At 38.3% G+C, this 18,189-nt stretch overlaps 1 protein-coding gene across 4 annotated transcripts in view; it reads right to left on the bottom strand.

The window, feature by feature from the left end:
* atxn7l1 (ataxin 7-like 1) overlaps positions 1-18,189 on the bottom strand; it is a 75,930-nt gene that overhangs the window by 23,843 nt on the left and 33,898 nt on the right. Inside the window, exon 1 of one of the 4 annotated variants that reach the window (XM_004913011.4) lies at positions 10,618-10,877. The exons of the other annotated variants lie outside the window; for them this stretch is intronic. The gene's annotated coding sequence lies outside the window, so the exon portion shown is untranslated. Of the gene's footprint in view, positions 1-10,617; positions 10,878-18,189 lie in introns of those variants that run through there. 4 annotated transcript variants of the gene reach the window in all.

Below are 18,189 nucleotides of genomic sequence, written 5' to 3'. Positions count from 1 at the left end.
AAAAGCTGGTCAAGTAGGTTTTTATTGTCATTCCAACCATATACAGTACAGTACACAGTGAAATGAAACAGCGTTCCTCCAGGACCAAGATGCTACATACATGCAACACATGAATTATCGAAACAACATAAATTTAACGACATAAATTAAAAAATATTGTGCAAATAGTTGCAAGAGCAGTTCAGGTAGGTATGAACAATTGTGAGGTAGTTTTAGATCAGGTGATTTTCATGTATGTGTTTGTCAGTTCAGACCTGATGTCATTTAGTTCTTCTGAATGATTAGTGTGTGTGTGTCCAGTCCCTTTGTGTTGAGAAGACGGATGGCTTGTGGGTAAAAACTTTTACATAGTCTGGATGTGAGTGCCTGAATGCTGCGGTATCTTTTTCCAGATGGCAGAAGGGTGAAGAGTGAGTGTGAGGGGTGTGTCTGATCAGCCACAATGCTGGTGGCTTTGCAGATACAGCGAGTGGTGTAGAGGGCTTCTGCTCCTTCTGAAGAACTTTCAAACATGGCACATGTGACTGCAAAACACCAGGGGGAAGCGTTGGACACGGTGGATTAGTGTAGTCTTTTATTAAAAATTAAGGTAGCGTAGTGTAGAGAATAGTAGTCTAAGGCTAAATATATGATTTTTTTTTTTTTTTTTTAACATTTACATCTCCTTTAAAAGTGATATCACCCCCCTCCCAGCAGCCGATCAGCAGAACAATGGGAAGGTAGCAAGATAGCAGCTCCCAGTAGATATCAAAATAGCACTCAATAGTAAGAAATCCAAGTCTGGCAGTTCTAATGTGTAGCGCTGGCTCCTTCTGAAAGCTCAGACCCAGGCACAATGCACTGAGATGGCTGCCTATACACCAATATTACAACTAAAAATAAAAAAAAAATTGTTGGTTCAAGAATAACATTTTAAATGGAAGAGTGAATTATTTTCTATGTAAACAGTGTAATTTAGAAATAAAGTATTCCATAAAAATCATGACAGTATCCCTTTAAGCTGGAGATTGGGAAGGGTGAGATATTTTAAAAATCTTAAATTTTAGCCAGAAGTTAAAAACCTGATCCAAGAGATTTAGTCACAATGAGGAAAACAACTTCCACAAAGAAATTTTTTTGAGACCCCAGATATGTTAAGAGACACTCTGATTACAGCACAAAACTAATAACAGACTCCAAATGTACTAGAACAAAATCCCTGCTTCCGTAAAATTTAAACAGAGGCAGTGTCATGTTATCAAGCTGAATGCCTGCTTAAGGTCAGTACAGAACAACATACCTGGGGTCTTGGTACGATGAAGCTGCTGAACCAGTTGAAAAACCCTACTGATGTTATCAGTGATCTGTCTTTTAGGAACAAACCCCACCTGGTCAGGATCCACCAACCCTGCAAGGAAAGTATTGAGGCGATTTGCCACCATTTTTGAAAGTAACTTTACCAAACAATTTCTGCTATGAAATTTAATGTTGTTTTTTTTTTGTCTAGGTGGTCTCTATAAGACTTAGGGGCCAATAACTACCCAAGCAAGTGATTAACTGAGGTTCCAGGTGTCGACTTCCATGATCCACCTAATGGGCCTAGTAAGGTGGGGCCAGGAAAGTGCAAAACATTTTTGGAGTCGTGGGCTAAATTAAATTGAATTGAAATTTTTTTTTTCATACATAAGTAATACTTGTTCTGAGGATAACGGTTATATGTCACCTAAGAATATTAGTGAGAGAATAAATGAGGAGAGGTGGGGGCTTGAATAATTTTTAGTGCTCAGAAAATATTTGTATTATACGTATATACGTATAATATAAGTATTGAGTGTAAGTTGCTGGTTGTTACAGACGATTGTTACATCGTTTCTTAATCTGAGGAGCAACTCTGCACTGAGGTTTTGTCCCTACACAAGAAGAATTTCTGTTGTGTCTACTTTAAGACATTTTTTATCCTTTGTGACAAACAAAGGTCTAATTCCACAAGAACAAAAGCAAAGTAAGCCAGAGTATCAGGGTGTAACTTGGCCTGTTATGTTTTGTAAGGTTGTTCAGTTTGCTCTGCAGTTCATTATTGCTTGCTGAAAGTTGTTTAAAGTTTAAAAAAAATCTAAAGTAAATCCAACCCAAAAAATAAGACTTAAACTTTAGTAAGGTGGTCCTCTAAGCACTTTTGCAATTTACATACATTTTCTATTTTTAGTGGTTTCTGAGATATTGGAAGTTTAAAGGGATTCTGATTTTTATGGTCCAATAGACTCAATTTTAATCAAATAATTAAAATTTTTAGAAATGGTTTCCTTTTTCTCTGTAATAATAAAACAGTACCTTGTACTTGATCCCAACTAAGATATAATTTATCCTTATTGGAGGCAAAACAATCCTATTGAGGTTAATTATTGTTTACATTTTTTTTAATAGACTTAGGATATGGAGCTCCAAATTAAGGAAGATCCTTAACCCAGAAAACCCCAGGTCCCGCGCATTTTGGATAACAGGTTCCATACCTGTACCTTCTATTTCTAAATTACACTGTTTACATACCAAATAATTCACTCTACCATTTAAAATGTTGTTCTTAAACCAACAAATGTATTTTTTTAGTTGTAATATTGGTGAGTAGGCAGCCATCTCAGTGCATTGTGCCTGAGTCTGAGCTTTCAGAAAGAGCCAGCGCTACACATTAGAACTGTTTTCAGGTAACCTATTGTTTCTCCTACTCTCATGTAACTGGAGGAGTCCCAAGCCGGACTTGGATTTTTTACTATTGAGTGTTATTCTGATATTTACTGAGAGCTGCTATCTTGCTCCCTTCCCATTGTTCTGCTGATCAACTGCTGGGGAGAAAGGGATGGGGGAGATATCACTCCAACTTGCAGCTCAGCAGTAAAGTGTGACTGAAGTTTATCAGAGCACAGGTCACATGGTTGTAGCACCCTGGAAAGTGAAGAACATGGCTAGTCCCATGTGAAAATTTCAACATTAAATCAGTTTGTGCTTTTTAAAACATATTTGAATGCAGGATTCTGCTGGAGAAGTTCTATTAACTGATGTGTTTTGAAAAAAAAAAAAAAAAAAGCATGTTTTCCCATGACAGTTTTAGACAGGTTAGATGGATAATTGCAGGCTAGGCTCAACAGCAATTTTTGCAAGCCCATGGGTCCTACTTCCTGTATTCAGTTAACTCTTTAGTTGCTTATACTCACCTGAGCCGAAAAACTCTTATTAGTGGTCCAAAAATAAAAAAATAAACACATCTGCAAAAGTGCTCAAGAAAGCAAAATGAGTAAGTTTACATTAATGTATTTTTGGGTTTAGATCAACTTTAACAGAAGCCATTTTGATATGGTAATCCCAATAAAAAATGTGTAAATGTCAAGTTAAAGATTTTGGTGGAAGTTTCTTAGGGAATAAGTTTGTGGGGGCCTAAATATGGCTGATTTTGGTGTGTGGCTTAAAAGCCACTGAACATTAAAATAAATTATCTTCAAATATCAATCAAGCCTATTTCTAAAAACAAGTGCATTAGTTAAAGGGATATCATTGGAATTTTTTAATAGGCAAACTGTAAAATTTTATGCTAAATGCACTAAATCTACAATTTGATTTATGATTCATCCAGATCCTTAGTACTTAGTGCATATTTTGAAAACAGAAAAACATTTTATTTATCTCAATTTTAGCAATGAAAATTAGGAATTGGATTTAATTTTGTGTTTGGCCATATCTTGTGTCGAGCATTCATTACTCAGCTGAGTACAAAATGATAGATTCAGTGCAACACTCATTTTATCTAAGATGGGCAATTTGAAATAGAGCAGAACCCAGATTTTATGTTAACCAGCGGATACTAAAACACCATAAAGACTTTTCCTGGTCAGGGAAATTTAAATGTTTTGTGATGCTGTCTCAGATTCATATCTCAGCAGCGATGTGCATGTACACTATATATCTGAGTCTCTTGCTCCACAGGAGGTGGAGCAGAGGGCCACTCTAGATTATGAGTTTAAGAAACATCTTTAGCTGTAGCACTAGAATCATTTTTTGACAAGGTTGCAGTTGTCTATTTGTCCTGTGAAAGCTATATGCCCAGCAGTCTGTGAGATGTGACGGAAGCCTGATTTCCACTTATGAAATTTGGGGTGTGCTTGCATAAGAAAACAGTTTTGGATCTGCAAAATGTAGTTGAATGCAAAGCTTCTAAAGCTAATACAAGCTAATGTTAACTACAAAGTTCAGGATTTAAGCAAGTTGAGCATCCTGGCATTGCTTATATAAAAGGGATCACACAGGTCTGTAGGAGCTTAAGCTTTCTGTTAGGAAGGGTATGTGAAAATATGATTTCACACAAATTTACACAGGGCAATGAAAAGTCCTTGTGCCATTGCATTAAGTTTTGTTGTTAAGCCTGGTTCTAGCTAGTAAGTCTTAGAGATGGCAGCTGAACTGCATAATGATAGGTATCCTGATAATGCAGATTGCCAGACCTCAGTGAATACAAACTGTAAACTTGCTTGCATTCACAGCAAAACACACACATATATAATATATATATATATATATATATATTATATATATATAGCTAAGATTTGTGTTAAGTCACTGTTGTCAGAAGAGCAGTATGTGATTTTTAACCAGGGTTCTTGATTTATTTTCTCCTCTAATAGAGTTTAAAAGGGGTTGTTCACCTTTAGATTAACTTTTAGTAGGATCTAGTGACTGTTATTCTAAGACAATTTGCAAATGGGCTTCATTTTTTATCATTTGCGTTTTTTTTTAATTATTATTATTATTTAGCTTTTTGTTCAGCAGCTCCATTCGGAATTTCAGCTCACTCCTCAGTGTAAAATTTTAAATCTAATAATTCAGACCTGATTAAAGTGCAAATTCCAGACTTTAATTTAAAAGAGACATATCCTATAAAAATTATGAATGTACCAGTGAATTCTACTCCTCTAAATATAGAAGGATTGTGCTTAAAAAAAGTGTGTTTCAGGCTGCTTTATTGAGAAATTCCACTAAAACCCCAGTAGTTCCGCCCATCTGTCCCACTTCCTGCTGGATGAATTCTCTAGATGTGCAGGAGAGCCGGCGGCCCTCAGTACACTGCACTGTAGGATAGGAACCAATCAGCAGCTAGGCTGACCTCATAAGGAACTGAAGCCTGTCTTTGCATGTTTGACTGCAAGGTTGTCACTGTATATCCCCCTCCTGCTGTGCTTCTGGCAGGGACCGTTAGGACACGCCCACTCTTCATTTCAAACACGGACAGAGAAATAATAGGATCAATAGGGAGCTCCAATAAAGGGGCCATTTTAGAGATATGATTCATTTGTAGCACAAAGTGAAACCAGCACCACATATTATTCATAATTGCCTACAAAATTAGGGTTTTTTCCATTTATCCAATATGTCTCCTTTAAAGTTATTTGCTGACATGTCAGTTTCACCATGTAGAAATTGCTGTCAAAGTAATGGTAGGTACATTAAAGCAATCATGTTTAGTACTTTGTTGCATATCCCTTGCATACAAAGACTGCTTGAAGTCTGCGATTCATAGACATCACCGGGTGCGGAGTATCTTCCAACCCTCTGCCAACCCTATCTTCCAAATCTCTGCCAACTCCCTAGTGCAGCCACCTTCAACTCCTGCTAGTTCCTGGGGCTTCTCTTCAGCATATGGAAGGCATTCCCAGATTTAAATCAGGTGACTGGCTTGGCCATTCAAGAATTTCCCATTTTTTAGCTATTGAGAAACTTCAGTGTTGCCTTAGCAGTATGTTTGGGATCATTATCTACTTGTAGGATAAAGCGTCATCCAATGAGTTTGGAGGCATTGACTGGAACTTGAGCAGATAACATCAACATTGTACAGCAGTTGTGTCAGCAGTTACATCATCAATAAAGATAACACCCCCACCACCACCACCATATTTAACAGATGAGCTGGTATGCTATGGATCCATAACACCTTTTTTGAGAATTCTGCAGGCTATTATTTCACAAACTGTAATCTGGCCATTTTTTTGACCAACTAGTGGTTTGGATCTTGCAGTGTAGTCTCTGTATTTCTGTTCATGAAGTTTTCTGCAGATAGTAGTCTCTGACAAAGACACACCTGCCTCCTGAAGAGTGTTTCTGATCTGTTGGACAGGAGATTGAGGATTTTTCTTTACCACAGTGAGGATTCTTCTGTCATAAGCAGTGGAGGTCTTCCTTGGCTTACCAGTCCCTTTGTGATTACAGAGCTCACCAGTGCCTTCTTTCTTCTAAATGATATTCCAGACAGTTGGTTTTGGTAATCCTAAGGATCGACCGATGTCTAATTGTTTTATTGTTTTTCAGCCTCATAATAAGCTTCCTTTACTTTCATTGGCACAGTTTTTCTCCTCATATTGAACAGTTTCAACTACTAATGAAGCAATGCAACACACCTGAGTAATAAACACCAGTGAAGCCAAATGTCCCAGACATTATGCCCTGAAATTCGGGGGGGACTATGTATAAACAGTGTTGTATTTTCTTCATGGTGAAACTGAAATGTATGCAAAGAACTTTAGGAACTCAGGAATGTGAACTTTAATCGCGCCTGAAAAGTTTGATTTAAAATGTTACACTGAGGAGCAGAGGGGTAAATCAAAAAAAATGTGTCTTTGTCCCAAACATTATGAAGGATGAAGACCAAGTAAAAAGTTGCTAAGAATTGCCCATGCTATAAAATACTAAAAGTTAACTTAAAAGTAAACCTCCCCTTTAATAAGTGATCTTCTGAGTAAGGAAACTTTTGTTGTGTAAGAGCTGTATGCAGCCTAGAGCCATTAATCTTTTCAAAAGCAAGCACCGCACCCTTGAGGTCTTGTAGTTTGATTTAAAATTTTACACTGAGGAGCAGAGGGGTAAATCAAAGAAAAATGTGTCTTTGTCCCAAACATTATGAAGAATTGACCATTTTATAAAATACTAAAAGTTAATTTAAAAGTAAACCTCCCCTTAAATCACACCTTGTATCTCAACCCTTTCTACTTGTAGATTGTAAGCTCTTTTGGGCAGGGCCCTCTTCACCTCTTGTATCGGTTATTGATTGCTTTATATGTTACTCTGTATGTCCAATGTATGAAACCCACTTATTGTACAGCGCTGCGGAATATGTTGGCGCTTTATAAATAAATGTTAATAATAATAATGATAATAATAATTGAATAAGTGATCTTCTGAGCAAGGGAACTTTTGTTGACCAAGAGCTGTATGCAGCCTAGAGCCGTTAATCTTTTCAAAAGCAAGCACCGCACCCTTGGGGTCTTGTAGTTTTATTTTTTGATCAGGAACTCTCTAGTTTGGAGTTTCAGCAGCAGTTATTTGGTTGCTAGGGTCCAAGTTACCTTAACAAATAGGAAGTGGTTTGGATGGTAGACTGGTATATGAATAGGAAAGGGGCTGAATCGAAAAGAAAGTTACAAAAAATAACGATAAAACTGCAGCCTCACAGAGCAATAGCTTTTAGGCTGCTGAGGTCAGTGACCCCCATTTAAAAACTGCAGAGTTGGAAGGAGAAGGCAAATAATTCAAAAACTATAACAAATAAATAATGAAGACCAGTTGAAAAATTGGCTAACATACTAAAAGTTAATTTCAAGGTGAACCACCCCTTTAAGAAATTGTGGGACCTTAAGTCTTGGCTGGAGGAATGCTGGTAATACTACACTGTTTCTAGAAAACCAGCACTACAGAAAGAGACAAATACCGATTTTACTGCTACTACATTTACAAATAATGTTAAAACTACTTAATATTTCAAATTTATATATTTGCAAATTTACTTAGAATTACTTTTTATTTCATTGTGCAAAACAAACTTTTGCTACAGTTTCCCTTTTAATAGTAATCTGTAAAGTGCTGCAATATATGTTATCACCTTATAAAAGCATAATAATAATGTGTCAACATGGAGATTCAGATATCAAAAAAATAGTTCAAGGTTTGCATTCCATTAAGCAGACTTTCTAAAAATGCAAGTGTCAGAAAAAAGAAGGACACATAAGGATAAACACTTGAATAAACCAAACAAATAAATCCAGAGAATAAATCACTAAAAAGTAGCCCATACTATTACAAACAGCGGTACGGCACAATGGAGGAAAAAGGAAACAGTTGCAAACTTGCTTTAGGTCTAGCAACCCACAGCAGCTGATTAGAAGGTAGCAGTTAGAGCAGAATCACACTGTAATATCATCTGCCTCTGTGGATGAGAGCTGATCCACTTTTCTCAGCTTGAGTAGGAAATGCAGGCTGAAAAAAGTGGATCAGCTCTCATTCACAGTTCCACGTAGCTGCACTGACAGGCACAGAGATGGCCTGAGTGCATCAACACAGAACATAGATCTGCCTGAAAATACCTGCTTTTGTGTTTTTCCGGCTGATCTCTGCTACGTGTAGCTGCACTCAGACTGATGCTGTGCCTCTCAGTGCATCTGCAGAAAGTTGCGGGTGAGAATGCATCCACCGTGTGTGACTCTTCCCCTAATGCTAGCTGCTAATTAGTTGCTGTGGGTTGTTAGACCTGAAGCAAGATTGTCATTTCCATTCTCCCCATTGTGCTGTACTGTAGGAAATGCAGGCTGAGAAAAGCAGATGATCTGCCGTGTGTGACTCTGCCCTTAATGTCACCTGTCTGAAAACAAAAATATCATTGGCTGCTATGGGTTACTAGACCTTGAGCAAACAATGCATTGTAATATTTCATTATTTCTTTTATGGCAACTTTACGTTGCTTTAGGGTAATGTATCCTTTTGCCCCCCGTGTTTCTTTTCAAAGATCTGTAGGGTGGGTCAAAACACTTCAAATTGCTCCTTGTGTCTTACTACCGTAAAGATCCATTCAGTATAATTTGCCGGAACGCCAAAAGCAAAGATCTGCTAAGGGAACAATTCAACAAGTGGATCCTGAAAGCACTTGCCAATAACCCTCAGAACTCTCAAAGCTTTGCCTCTCAGTGCAACTCTCTGCACGTCTGTAAATATCTCATGAGAGCAACAAGGGTGTTTTGGAGTCGTATTCAGCTGCCAAATGAATAAATAAACCCCCCATTTAACTGTGAATTAGGTTTTAAAATACATCACCAAAACAAAATAATTCCATACATATTGCACATAGTTTATCTGATCAACATATATTATGTATGCCATTATGGTATCTATCCATTTCTTTTTCACCTTAGTTCAATTTATGGTACATACAAGGCGAAGGCAAAGAAGGAAATTGCAAACTAGAAAATAAGAGCCCAAGCCTGTAAGAGCCACCACAACCAAACACCACTACCTAATTCCTTTTTAAAACCTCCATGTAGGGCAGTAATCCCCAACCAGTGGCTCATGACCAATATGTTGCTCACCAACCCCTTGGATGTTGCTCTCAGTGCCCCCAAACCAGGTAGTTATTTTTGAATTCCTGACTTGGTGGCAAGTTTTGGTTGAATAAAAACAAGATTTACTACCAAAGAAAGCCCCCTGTAAGCTGATAGTGTGCATAGAGGCTACCTAATAGCCAGTCTTCTCCCTTATTTGGCACCTCCATGAACTTTTATGATGCTTGTGTTGCTCTCCAAGCCTTTTTACATTTTACTATGGCTTATGAGTAAGAAAGGTTGGGGATCCCTGATGTAGGGAATACTTGGGAACATTCACATAATGATAATACAAAACTTAAAGTGAAAGTGAAACCAGTAACATGTTAAACATAAACAAAACCTTCTTCTTGCTTAGCATATTATTCTAAGAGCAGTCCCACAGACTGAAACACCACTGCCATTATATCTGTTAGTAAACCACAGAAGCTTGTTTTGTACATTTTCAGAAAGCTGTCATATGGAGGCATGACAGGGTAGCCAAGATTGACTTTAGCAATACGTCAATAACCTTGTATTATATTTGAATGACACAAGGTCAGGTATAGATGTTTTTGACTGGTTTGCATCTGCGATGCTCAGAGCTGTAAGTGCACATCTCTCACTTAAAAAAAAAAAGAAAGCAAGATCAATTACATTTTTAGAGACTAAAGGTTGCCGTACGGGACTCTGTCAAATGATCATTTTCATCAAACACTAAGAATTAATACTAATTATTCTTGAATTCAAAAGGAATTTACAAGTCCTCTTGAGCCAGAAAGGGTTTTGATGGTGAAGTTATTTCCCAGTGTGGCTTTGGCAGTAGTATGAGAAGGCTTTATTCTATTCAGTAAACAAAGGGCCCTCTGGTGTTTAAAGGGTCAAATAATAAAAAGAGAAGCTTGGCAGGCATTAAACACCACAGCTTAGTTTTAACCCACAGCCGTATTTTACTATCAAGCTAGCCAAATATAAATGACCTTCGCTGGTTAAGTACAAGCAGCAAATCAGGGCAGAGATAAACAGAATGTAAGGCAGGCCAGCCAAAGGCTGCATGTTACTGCGAGCAGGAAGGAGGAAATGTGCAGATGACAAGAGCAGGCTTCTCTGCTCACGTACGATTACATGGCTCAGTTGCACTGCAAGCAAACTGCGTTGCTAACAAAAATAAAGGGAATCCGTCCAGTGGGAGAGAAAAACAGAAAACAAACATGAAGGTTTTGCAGGCTGAACAACAATAACAAAAGCCACTTACAGAAGGAGAAAAGGCTGCCAACTTATTCTGCCTGTACGGCGGCTGTAAACATGTTGTACTTTTGGGAGGCAGAGTGCTGAGCACTGACACAGCTGCCGTCACACAGGCTCAGTGTGTGCGTGATTAAGGGTTGTGACTGCTGAGCAGCGCCGCGGCCCACACTGACCTGCTCCAGGGCAAGACGTAGCAACGCTGCTGATCGTGTGCACCAACTGTGACAGCCACTTGTTCAGCAGCAACTTTCAGGTCCTACCAGTCGGGTACCAGAAGTTCAGAGAACTGGACACATGCCAAGAACAATACAAGCAAAGAAAAAAATGCTTTCTCCACCCACAAGGCTGTTGTGTTAATACGGCTAAATGACTCTGTGCTGTTTGCTAGTGGCCAACAAAAGAATATCACTGATAGACCGACATGTGGAAGCTCATTCACACCTATCCAGCACCACTAACTGCCATGCGGTTGTAAATTCATTGTAATAGGTTTTATCACCTGTTCCATAAAAAACACAAAAACAATGCATCATTAAGGCATATATAAAAAAGCTTGATGCCTTTTAGCAATTCAAAACATAAGGACGAGATAAACATTTAGATATAAAGCATCATTTATTTAACCTACAGTAAAGTAAAAAACATATTACATTGTGTGTAGTTATAAAGTGGTGTAACTATTTTAGGTGGGAATGCAGCCAAGTGTAAAATTTGGCAATAGACAGAGGTTTAACATATAAAAAAAAAAACCATACCAACTGCCACTGAAGAGATGCAACTTTGTACACAGCTTTTACATGGCTATTCACAGCAGAAATTATTTGGGCTTGAATAAGTCACAGTGACTTCAATAGGTTAAGCCAGGTCTGATGAGATGGTCTAAAGTAATACCTGGACATTAGACATTATAAATAATATAATAAACTCTGAAGCAATGGAATATATAAGAATATAGCTAATCCCTAATTCAAATATAACATTTATAACAAATTAAATACACAAAAAGACTTAAGAGCCCATATTTTGTTGGAATTGCACAAATCTTGTGGAATTACACAAATATAGGATTTAACTAGCTTGGGCTGCCCTTAAAAAAACACTGTAAAGTTTTCCTAGGCAAACTATAAACTTTTCCCAGAAAAAAAGACCCATAGAAGAGAAAATCTACTAGTCCTTATCTAAAAAAAAAATGTTACAAATATACAGATACGTTGTTCTATCTAGGACAGGTGAAAAGCAAATGCCCTATATACCAGCGTTTTTCAACCACTGTAGTGTGCCGCGAGATGTTGACTGGTGTGCCGTAGGCAGGGCCGCAATTTTTACTTTTAATAAAATCCGGGCCCTGTCATTGGTTGCGCCCCGTGTGTGCGGGTGACGTCAGTACGCACGGGGTGCAACCTTATAAAAGGGACTGTGTGCGGTCGCGTGTAGGCAGAAGTGCAGAGGCGTCGCGCCTGAGGGATACGGAGAAGCCGCCGAAGAGCAGAAGTAAAATGCTGCTGGGCACCAATCTATTAGGGGGGCCACGGGGCACACTGACTTATGGGGGCACTGCTGCTGGGCACCAATGTACTAGGGAGGCACTGCTGCTGGGCACCAATGTACTAGGGGGGCACTGCTCTTGGCACCAATGTACTAGGGGGGCACTGCTCTTGGCACCAATGTACTAGGGGGGCACTGCTGCTGGGCACCAATGTACTAGGGGGGCACTGCTCTTGGCACCAATGTACTAGGGGGCACTGCTCTTGGCACCAATGTACTAGGGGGGCACTGCTGCTGGGCACCAGTGTACTAGGGGGGCACTGCTGCTGGGCACAGAGTTAAATTTTTTAACATTTTCTAATGGTGGTGTGCCTCGTGATTTTTTTCATGAAACAAGTGTGCCTTTGCCCAAAAAAGGTTGAAAAACACTGCCCTATACATTATTCTAACAGATCTTTAAGCTGAAATGTCCAACAAATGTAGAACTAAGGTCTATACAACAGCCCCAGATATTTAGGTAAAAGTTTTGTAAAGCTGAGTGTACAGTTCCTCAGCCAGCTGGTGAACTCTACAGAAAATGTTGCAATTTGAACTTTAAAAATAGACAATGTTTTTACTAAATGGCAACTAATGACTGAATAATATTGCAAATTAAGGTTTGTAGCAACAATAGTATCTGCTCCATCTGGAGTGGTTTGATTCCTGCCCTACTGGCACTTTTCAGCCTGAAAATACTCGTTGGACCATTTTCAAACAGAAAAGTACCATTACTAGCCCTGTCAGTAGTTTTTTTGTACAGGGCAATAGCAGGAAGCAGGGGGCAACGCTTTTGATGACTGAAAAAGGCACAAAGTACCAGCCTTATTACTTAAAATGTAGGCACACACATTTCAGAGTGCTTGCAGGCCTTCTCCCATGATGTGCATGGTTCCTACTCAATTACTGAGTAGGAACCATGGTCCAGCAGATAATGAAGGTTCATTCATGTATTTGCACTTCTCAGAATATACAGAGCCTGGACAGGGTCACTAATTCACTAATCAGCACTTGGACTGGCTATTCGCATCAGCAAATCCCAGAGCAGTCCCAGTCTGTATCATATAAGCAACACGCATCCATTTAGCAGGTCTGGATCCCCTGAGGATAGATTGGTGGTTCTAAACACAAAGGGAACAACTTTGAACTGACTTCTTTAGTATTTCCAATTGACTATAACATCTATAACATACAGCAAAGCAAGAATTTATATAGGTGCCCAGTGGATGCTGCAGAGCTAAATTTGTGTGTATTACATATCTTTATATGTATATTAATCTGTAAGTGCATAGAAATGACAAAAGCAGGGTGCATGGTCAATTTTTTACCCAATAATGACCTAAGAACCTGCATTGGACAGAAGTTCTATTTTGGTGCTCAGTATGTATATTTCAATGAAGTATGGCCTCAATACATCTGTACAATCAGGCTGTAATATATAAGAAACCAATTAGAGCACTTGTCATTGTAGTACTTATTTATACACATTTGTATATTACAATAATTTTGGTGTCAAGGCAGGACTAAAAACTTAGTTCTGTGGCATACTTAATGAATGCACAGATTGAGTGAGAACCAGACGGAGTGAAAAATTACATTGTTTCAGCACATTGCACCCTAGTTGTGGAGGACTGTAATAAGCACATGCCAGCAACTACATTGGAGTTCTGAGGAAAAAAGACTGCACTTGCATTTACAAATGAGCAATATATTCGTTTGTATCAGGATAAACATTTAAAGTATAGTGTATTGTTTTACTATCTTGATACATTATTTACATGTTCTTGTGTGAATGTGATGGTTACATAGATTAGAAAGCCTATCTGCAAATTGGCTTGTATAGCAATGCCCTTCTGGATCATCCCAATACTACTGTCCACTAAATGGGACACAGTGCCAGAGGGGGCCATGTTAGTTGAATGAAGCTTCCCCCCACCATGGTATGAATGCACTTTTTTCCTGTGCCACTGCCATCTTCCTTGTGATAGTGAAGTTTTTACCTGTTGTAGCTGGCAGTGTGTGTTTATCACTAATTTGTACCACCTTATTGGTAAGGATGGAAAGATGGGTATTTGAAGATGTGGCCATGTGAAGGTGGTGAGCATATTTGCACAATGGCTTTAAGGACATGTAAACCCCACACACAAAAATGTAATCAGTGAACAGCTCTTTTAATACCTGCCACACTGGTTGTCAAGAGGTTAATAGTAAGGCTGCAACATCTCCTTAATCACTTAGATTTCCTTCTCCTTCTGTAACCCACTCAGCCCCCTCCCTCAGGAATTTGACTTGACTTCTTGCTTGTGGGCATGCTCAGTTGTTCTAAGCTCAGATTACTAAACACGCTCTCTAGTCTAGCAGTCAGTGAAGAGATGGTGTTGCTGGTTCCCATAGAAACTCAGCTCTAGCTGTCTGCTTCAATTTTTTTCTCCTAGCCTCCTCTCCTGAGCTCAGCTCAAACAAAGCAGAACTTTTTTCAAAGACAGTTCTGCCTGTGTGAGCCTGTATTCTTGATGAAATGTATGCTGAATAAGGGTCTGTGTGTGTGTGTGTGTGTGTGTATGCTGTTTGTAGATTTAAATGTATCTGATTATGTGTCAGAGGAAAAATGTCCACCGGGTTGAAAGCTGCTATTTGGCTTAGGAAAATGTGATGGTGCTAGCAAACGGAGGGGATATATGCAGTACAAATTATGCCATTTGGGTGGGGGAGACGTGCCAAACTGATATACATTGTAGGCAAATGTAGGCTTTACATGTCCTTTAATCACTAGTTCTGACCAGGACAATAATTGGCATAGGGCCATGAATTGCGCCTCCTTTAGTCTGTTGCCTAGTTTTTGTTATCACTTATTATAACACTTGTTACCTGCCTTCTGTCTGCACCTTTTAGTGGGGAACTAGGATATTGTTGAGAGCGGTGTGTTTATACCTTTAAGAAGGCCCCTATATGGCAAATCTTGACTAATTAAATACTTTTATTTATTTATTAATCCCTAGTGTGTCCTACAGGATATATCAATGTTCCATAACTATGAAGGCAACACTAGTGCATATTTTTGGCTGTTGAGTGCTCCACTTTCTCCAATAAAGGTGTGTATATGTGAGTGTGTGAGCTGTCATAATCCACTTTAGAGCAAACAGGGGCATCTAAGTAACTGTTTTTTTAGAAACTATGAATAAAACAAAAACAAATGTTAGACCAATATTATTGCTTTGGGTGGAACGGAATGTGCTTTGAAACATGAGTTATGTGTGGCTGTTAGCAGCTCCATTTTAGGGGAGTTGAACTGGCACACAAACTAACTCCAACTTATTAACCCTTTTTATAACTAAAACTTAATAACATCTGTAGATGCCAGTATGATTACTTATCCCAACAAAACTTAGTGGAATAAGCACATTACAACTACAACTTTGCCCTAACTTTATGGCTCCTTTTACAGGTGTGGGACCTATTATATGAAAACCCCCCTTTTAAGACCAATCCTTAATGAGGGAGAGCAATCTCTTATAGAGATTATTTTAAGCAAATAATTTCTTATTTTGATTAATGATTTTCTTTATCTTGTCTTCTAATAAAACAGTACCTTTTACTAAAGGTGGTGATACACTATAAAATCTTTCCCCCGATATGCCCACCTAAAGTGGGTGATATTGGATTACAACGACAGGAATAGGAGCCATCAGATTAAGGACCACATCAATGACCCAATGTGGTCTCCGATCCGATGGAGAATCAAACTTGCCTGATTTTGGCTGTGTTGATAGTGATAGGTGGTTACAAGTCAGTGGTAGTTTGCACAGGCGGTGGTCAGGAGAAAACACTGTGTACCTTAAAACTTATCACTTTATTAATAAATAAAAACCCTCACAACCTTAATTAAACATGAAAGGAACAATACTAAATATGTAATTTTATGTAAAATATATAGACGCTAAATACCTGATGCTCCTGTACTGAAGTGCTCATTGCACCAAGCTTGTCTGTTTCTGTTCCTTGACCATCTCTAATGAGATCTAAACACACAAAAACTCAGTAGAAGAAACTCATTCCTCCGGTTATCTAATTGTTGCAGTTTTCCTCTAATCTAGGTTTGTGGAGAAGCAGATGCAATAATGATAGCAAACTCTAAAACGGTTACAAATTTGGTTATATCACTAGAATATATGTGCTCCAGCAAGGCCAACCACAATTACAGTGCACACTACAGATGTGTCTGTAGAGCACCAATACCCCTTCATAGTCAACTCCTATCTTACCACAACAAAAAAAAAAAAAAACTGAAACAGGATGCACCGTTAATGTTTAACTAAGAAAAATAAACGTTCCATTACAAAATGCTTTTTTATCATAGGTTATGCCTTCTGCACCTCAAGGAAATTTAGGATTTATTATACTGCAAGCACTGACATTTACAAGGCTTAGGGAACATATTTCCTTTTTGACCACACAGCTTGGTAAAGGAGCTTTGCCAGTAGTATTTATTAACAGACAATTTTATCAAAATAAACTTCCCAGAACCACCTACCAATGGATTGCTTTTTGTAGAATTTAAATGACAGACCAGTGGTGCTCAGATGTTTACAAAGCCCTTGCAGAATCTGTAAAATGTTAGCCATTTTTGAGACATATACCGTAAGTGATCCTACAAAACGCCATTCTTTTATTTTAGAAGATTAATAGGTAAAACTATTTATTATCACAGAACTGAACATGTCCTTTTGTATAACTATAATAGCGGAAAGCACACATATTGCTCTGATCAAAAGTTTAGATATCCATATATGAATTTTACGCATACCAGTTTAGATGACAATGAAGGCTAAGTATCCACATATGTGCTTTGTTTGATTGTTAGTGTTGGTGTTTGAATAGTCAATGAGCGTCTAAGGCTAATGCCACACGTAGTGTATTCTCAGCAAGCTGAAAAATGCTTGCCGAAGAATACACTCCTGTGCTTGAAAAAACTTCTATTTGTGCCTGCAATGGGAAGAAATGAATACACTCAGGTGCAGGCACGCACAATATCTGCCAAAAAACATGGGGATGGATTTTCAGTGGATATCAGCTACATGTGCCTGTACCTGAGCGTATTCAATGCTTCCCGGTGCAGGCACAAGTAGCAGGATTTTACAGTAGCTGGGCGTAGAATATGCCATGTCTGACATTAGCCTTAGCTCTTAAGAAAGCATGTGCTGACTTTGCTGGTTACTGAAGCAAGGTGAAAGCAAAAGAACTGTCAAATGATCTGCAAGCAAAAGTAGTTAAACTTTATAAACCCGAAAAAGGATATTAAAGGATATTCAAAGATTTAGAAAGGTCAATCAGTAGTCTTTAAACTCTGACCAAGAAGTAGAAACTAGAGGGTTCTGATCATGAAAGATGTCCGATACAACTGCCAGGCAAATTTGTTAAGATGTAAAGAAAAACCAGAAAGCAAGAAAAAAAAGTGCAAAACTGAAACAAAGTGGTGTGGCTGTTTCAGCATACAGAATAAAAAGATACCTAAACACAAATAGGCTGCATAGTAGCGTTGCCAGAAACAAATCATTGCTGCACCAACTTCAATAGCCAGCACAAAACAGCATGCACTCGTCGGACTCCAGGAAAAAATAGTCAACATCTTACAAATTCTACCAGGGGTATGTAAACTTATAAACACAACTGTAAAAATCTCAGTAGAAGAAGAAAAATTAAAAAGATAATAAAAATCCAATTACGGCTGCAAGGGTCACAAAGCAACTGAATAGTGTTTTATAGAGTGTTTTAATACTAAGTTTATTTTATATTAACTTTCTGATGCTGTTTTCTTGCCATACATGGTTTGGTAAGATTTTTTTAGGCTAAATCTCATTGAATTAAATTAGATAACAGGAGAGAAACCTGCTTTGTTACTCAGTTTTTAATCCAATCATTTATTTTTATGGGGAGTGCAAAAAAAAAAAAAAAAAAAAAAGATTTTCCCTTTTAGATTTTGCCAGATGCTGTTTGACCATCCTAGCAACTTAAATCATCAGTGTAAACTAAAATGTATTGAATTCATTATCAGTTCTGT

Source organism: Xenopus tropicalis, chromosome 3 (assembly GCF_000004195.4).
Source record: "Xenopus tropicalis strain Nigerian chromosome 3, UCB_Xtro_10.0, whole genome shotgun sequence".
Lineage (NCBI taxonomy): Eukaryota > Metazoa > Chordata > Amphibia > Anura > Pipidae > Xenopus > Xenopus tropicalis.
The sequence above is the reverse complement of the archived record's forward strand: the minus strand, read 5'-3'. Positions and strand labels throughout refer to the sequence as shown.